We start from the raw sequence: 6000 nt of genomic DNA, 5'->3' as shown, positions 1-6000 counted from the left end.
GTCCTTCTCTGTTTGACTTACTGCACTTAACACCCCGAGTCCTGTCCGTGCTGTGGCACATGCCAAGATTTTATTTTCTGTAGCTGACGGCATTCACATACACACCACATCTTTACCTGTTCTTGGGTTATTTGACAGGTTGTTTCCAGGTCTTGGGTTTAGTGAATAATGCTGAAATGAATGTGGGGTGGATAACCTTTTGGAATTAGTGTTTTGGCTTTCTTTGATAAATACCCGTAAGTGGGATGGCTGGATCATCTGGTTATTCTGAGGAGCTTCCTTCCACACTGGCTTCCACAGTGGCTGCACCGACTCGCGTTCTCGCCAACAGTGCTGCCTTTCCTCACATCCCTGCCGCCGACGTCTGCTTCTGTCCTTTCGCTCTCGGTCGGTATGCAGGTGTCGGGGGCTCTCTCACTGTGGTTTTGGTTTTCTCTCCGCTGATGATCAGAGACGCGGACCGTCTTTCCAGGTGCCTGTCGGCCGTCTGTGTATCCTCTTTGGGAAAATGCCTATCTCATTCTTTGCAGGAATCGGTCCAGTTTTCTGACATTATTGAAGGATCTGTCCTCTGCATTCTCCGTGGTCAATTAACTGATGGGGTCGGGGAGAGTTTGTCTCTGGCCACTCCTCTCCTTCTGTCTGTCTGGCTGTCTGTCTGGAAGCCGGCACCATGCCTTCCTAATGTGGCTCATGACCTGCTGTGTCCCTCTTCCTAAGACTGCTTCAGCTGTGTGAGGTTTTTACAAATTTTGGGATTGTGTGTGCGATTTCTATGCAAAATGCCATTAAGATATTGACAGTCATTGTGTTGCACCTATAGATTTCGTTAGGTCGAGTGGCACTTTACCAATACTAATTCTCCCAGTCCGTGAGCACAGAACACCTTTCCATCTGTCCGTCATCTCCGTTTCTTTCCTGAGGCCTCACAGTTTTCAGCCACCGGCCTTCCACCTCCTCGGTTACATTCGTTCCTGGACACCTGGTTCTTCCTAATGTGGTCGTAAATGGCGTGGTTCTCCTGATTTCTTCCTGATGGCTTGTTGTTAGTGTACAGAAACACAACTGACTTTTCTATATTGATTTTGTAGCCTGCTGCTTGATTGAATTTGTTTATACGTTCTGAGAGTCTTTGGGTGGGGTCTTTAGAGTTTTCTACATCTAAGATCATGTCCTCTGACAATAGTGGAAGTTTTGCTTTCTGCATTCCAACTTGGGTGCCTTTTACTCTCCCCCTTTTCCTGCCTAATTGCAGTAGCTCGAGTCAGTGTGGTGCCGATGAAAGAACAGACGAACAAAATCGACGGCCCAGACACCCGTCCAGCTGGCCGTCGACGAAGGAGCGGACACAGGCTCCTCAGCCGGTGGACCTGACGCTCCCACACACCTGCGTGCAGAGGTCAGGCGGGCACACGGACCGCACACCCTTCGCAGAAACTAACTTCAGGTGGACCAGAGGCCTGTGTGTAAAGAGCAAAACTGCAAACCCCTAGAAGATGACCCAGGGGCCCACCCAGGTGACCTTGGTTCAGTGACACATCTTTGGACACAGTGCGGAGGCCTGATCTGTGAAACAAATAATCAATAAGCTGGACGTCACTGAAATTTAAACCTTCGGCTGCGTAAAGGGAGCATGGAAAGGGAGAGAAGACAAGCCATGGGCAAGCACAGCGTGTCTACAAGACACACCTCCTGGGGACAGTCGTCCAAAACACACCGAGAATTCATAAAACTGAAGAATAAGAAAACAAGCAGCCTGATATTTTCTAAAAATGGGCCAAGGACCTTAACAGGCACCTCACCATAGAAAATAGACGGATGACAAATAAGCCCATGAAAAGATGCTTCCGATCCCATGTCATCTGGGAATTACAGTTAAAACACAGAGATACCACTGCCCCCCTGGAAGGAGCCAAAACCCTAATGCAGACCTGCCCACTGCCGTGAGGACGAGAGCGGCAGGAGGCTTGCTCGCTGCAGGTGGGAGTGGGTGATGAGGCGGCCACTCGGGAAGGCAGTCGGTCTGGCGGTTTCTCACGGAGGTGGTAAACAGGCTCTCGCCATGTGGCCCAGCAGCCCCACTCCCTGGGACACATCCAAGGGAGTTAACACCCCGTGTCCACACGAACACCTGCACAGGGACACCCACAGCAGCTGGCGCCTCACGGCCGGAAGCTGGGAGCAGCCAGGATGCCCTGCAGCAGGTGATGGGTGCACTGCGGCCCATCTAGACCCTGGGGTATTTATTACTCAGGGAAAAAGAAAGGAACTACTGAGTCACAAAAAGACATGGAGAAACTTCAAAAGCTTCTTTCTACGTGAAAAGGGCACACACTGTGCGATCCCAACTCTGTGACACTCTGTGAACGACACACGGGGCCGACCCCGACGGGGTCCGTGGGTGCCAGCAGTCGGGCAAAGAGGGGCTGCTGTTCTGCAGGGCGCTGGGTGCCGTGCTGACGGGTGGCCTCGTGCAACTCCGTCCCAGCCCCTGAGGGCACAACACCCAGCGTGGACCCTCGGGGACTCTGCCGACACCAAGTACCTGTGATGTGAGGACATGGCTCCTGCTGGGCCAGGACGCTTGGCCAGGACAGAGGCCACGAAGCAGGAGGCTGTGCACACGTGGGCGGGGGGTCTGGGACACGCCGGCGCTTCCCTCTGAGTTCAGTCGTGACTCAAAAACATCCCTCCAAAGAAGGCTTTACCTTTTAAAAAGCTTGGGAGGAAGCCAAACGAGTGTGAGGATGGATGTTACAGTGTGAACTTCTCCTAGGGCATCCCGATAATAATAATCTTATCTGTTTTCGAATATGAATCGATATGCAGACAATATTAATTTCGGTTGGTAGCCTCACACAAATTGGGTATAAAAACGATAGCAAAAAATTTGAGGAGTGTTTTGTTGATGTTAAAAAATTCAGAGTTGCTTTTCGGTGTGTATTATCCCCTTTCGGATTTGGTGTCAATAATCCTGAACTGACAAAGAGCAGCAAATTCGTGCGGACACTCAGAGACGTGTTTTTGCTTAAATTAAGACAAAAGAAATTCACTAAAAGAAATAAACCACGTCTTTTGTCAACATGGTTGCGAATATTAGAGGAATTATGTCTCGATATTCAATTCAGAAATTAGGAAACAGTCAGGAATTTTGAAACAGCGTAGCTGTGAGAACCTACTTCTTCAGATGTAAATTTTGTGACGTCTAAACGCAGATCAAAACTTCTAGTGAACATACTGAGACGTGTTTTCATGGTAAAACGCACAGCAAACCGATAGTCTGGGAAGGTCGATAACATCTCATTAGTACTTTTATACGGATTATATGTTGATATGATAGTATTATGGATCTACGTGATAAAATGTGTTAGGAAATTAGTTTTACCTATTTCTTTTTACTCGTTGAATGTGGCTGCCGGAAACCTCCCAATGGGACGAGTGGCCGTGGGCCAGTGTCGGCCTCCAGGTGCAACCCCGCCAGGTAACCACGGGCTGTGTTCGCTGCCCCAGAGTCTCCCAGTTATTGAGAAAGCATGAAGGCACTGGCCAGGTGGGTCAGGGGGTTGGAGCGCCGTCCCGTACACGGAAAGGTCCTGGGTTCGATTCCCGGTCAGGGCACATGCCTAGGCTGTGGGTTCAACCAGTCGGGGCGCGTGGGGGAGGCGACCGATCGATGTTCCTCTCTGTCTACCTTCCTCTCTCTGAACAAAGAACGGAAATATGTCCTTGGATGGGGATTAAAAAAGGGAAGCATGACGATACTCAAAATCTAACACATAAATAACTTCTACGTTTGGCTCAGGAACTCCCTCGCATTTTAACTTGAACATTTGGCATATTCATTATTTACCATCTGACCTAGTATTACATCAGCATGCTGATAACACAGAGACGATTCCTACAGCTGAAACGCAAATGAGGTTTAAGAACACTTTGAAAGTGTTTTCTAAACCGTGGCAACATAGACTCAAACTCTCCATCTGGCCACTTTCAGTGTCCCGTTCTGTGGCACCGAGCACGCTCCCACCGACGTCTGCAGTCCTCGTCTCTGCAGAGAGACACCCTCAGTGGGCATCCTCGTGGACACCGACTGCCCCCCCCAGGGCCCCCCCCACCGCTCACACCCTCTCTCTGTGAATTTCACTCCTCCTGGGGCCTCGGGCGAGTGGAATCCTACGACCGTCGTCTTTCCGTGTCTGGGAGCTTGGATCACATCTTTCGGGAGGGAGCTCTGCCAAGCTCACGGGAGCGCCATCCAGAAGGAAGAGCTGCGCGTGGTAAACACGTGACCGTGGTCGGTTTCGGTGGTGCTTCTTCCCGCGACATTCAAGGGAGGAAAATGTCAGCAGCTGGCAGGGAGCGGGAGGCTGATGGTAGAACGGTCCGCCAGGTACCTGACGCAACCCTGCCGTACTTGGTGGAGGGGACGGGACCCTGAGGTGGCAGCCCTCCCCGAACGGACGTCCCCCTCAGGTCGCACTCACGGGGCTCCTGCTGGGAGGGGAGACGGGGGGCTGTTCAGATTGGACCCACATTTCCACGCCAGGCGCGCCGGCTGGGGCCGCTCACACTCCTGCACCCTCGTTTTCTTCCAAGAGGAAAGTCAGATGTTCGGAGCTGCATCAGCCCTCGCCTCTTCTGTGACTGTGTGCTTTCCTGATGCTACAATAACTGTTTACACGATCTGCTGCGTAAACAAGGCCTGTACACACTTAACTGCGAGCCTGGGTCTGTAAACAGCCAGAACACGAAAGGACAATGGACCGGAGTCAGTGCCCCCTCATTTAAATCCCTGTGGACAGACGCCTTGCTTTGCTTGCAGGGTCACCACAGGGGAAGAGGAACGTCTAAGTGGGGTGTGTGGGGTGCGTGGGGTCTGAGACCTGATTCCAGTGTGTGTTGGAGGCTCCTCCCACCATGGAGCCGTTCACAAACAAGCAGGGGTCTGGGAGGTCACCTGGGCTCTGACATTTCCACCTGCAGGTGGGATCAGATCCCCAGCTCGGGCCCGCAGACGGCCCTGCACTTCAGGGGGCCTGGGGCCATGTCCCCCATGCGTCCCACCAGCAGGCGGGCAATCAGAGGCCCCACGACTCCTTCTTGGGTGCAGAACTGCACACAGGACTCAGGAAAACCCACTCACTCATTGATCACAGAGGACAGTAAAGGATGAGAAACAACAACCAGATGGAGAGAGGCTGAGGGCCAGGACCTGAGCTAGGGAGCTCGGAGCCCTGCACGGTGACCCAGGGAAGCAGGCGACACGGTGAAGCCGAGAGCTGTGGTCTGCGTGCACACAGACTTCACTCTGCACCCGCCACTGATGGAGCCACTGGCTGCTGAGTTGAGTCCACCACCAGCCCCTCTCCATCCGGAAATCCGGTGTGAGACTGGCTCCTATTGACAACCCGCCGCCACCCTCGGGAGGGGTCCAAAAGCCACCTCCTTCGCATAACAAGGGACACCCAGTTGGTGTCATCACGTAGCTAAGTAGCTTGGGAGCTGGGGACCAGGAAGGGCCCCTCGTAGACAAAGACCAAATGTATCAGAAAACACCACTCTGAACGGTAACATATTTTACTTACAATTCACAATGTGGGGATGGGGAGAGGCGATACTATGGGAACAGTTCTGAGCCCAGTCTCAAATTAGTGCCAAGGGCCCATTAAGTTACTGAAAACGAGAAATAAAAGCGGAAAGGAAATGGCTTCTGGTTGTGACACATGGAAGAACCGGAAGAAACCTGAGCATTTACAGCACCATCTCACTGCTGTTTTACCGTTGGCACTGAGGCCGGGGCAAGGGCATGAAAAAGGCGCCCAAGGTCACAGCCGAGGTCGGAGGTCACAGCCGGGGTCAGGGGTCGCAGCGGGGGTCAGAGGGCCCCCCACCGCGCCAGTTCCTCTGCTTCACCCCATACCTCATCCAGCCCACATCTGCTCATCCAAACAAACAACTTTCGTTTGTTTTTCCTTCACGAAGGCAGGAAGTATCTGCATT

The sequence above is a fragment of the Sturnira hondurensis genome, unplaced genomic scaffold (assembly GCF_014824575.4).
Source record: "Sturnira hondurensis isolate 20B ecotype Veracruz unplaced genomic scaffold, ASM1482457v3 Scaffold0006496, whole genome shotgun sequence".
Lineage (NCBI taxonomy): Eukaryota > Metazoa > Chordata > Mammalia > Chiroptera > Phyllostomidae > Sturnira > Sturnira hondurensis.
Note: the sequence above shows the minus strand (reverse complement) of the source record.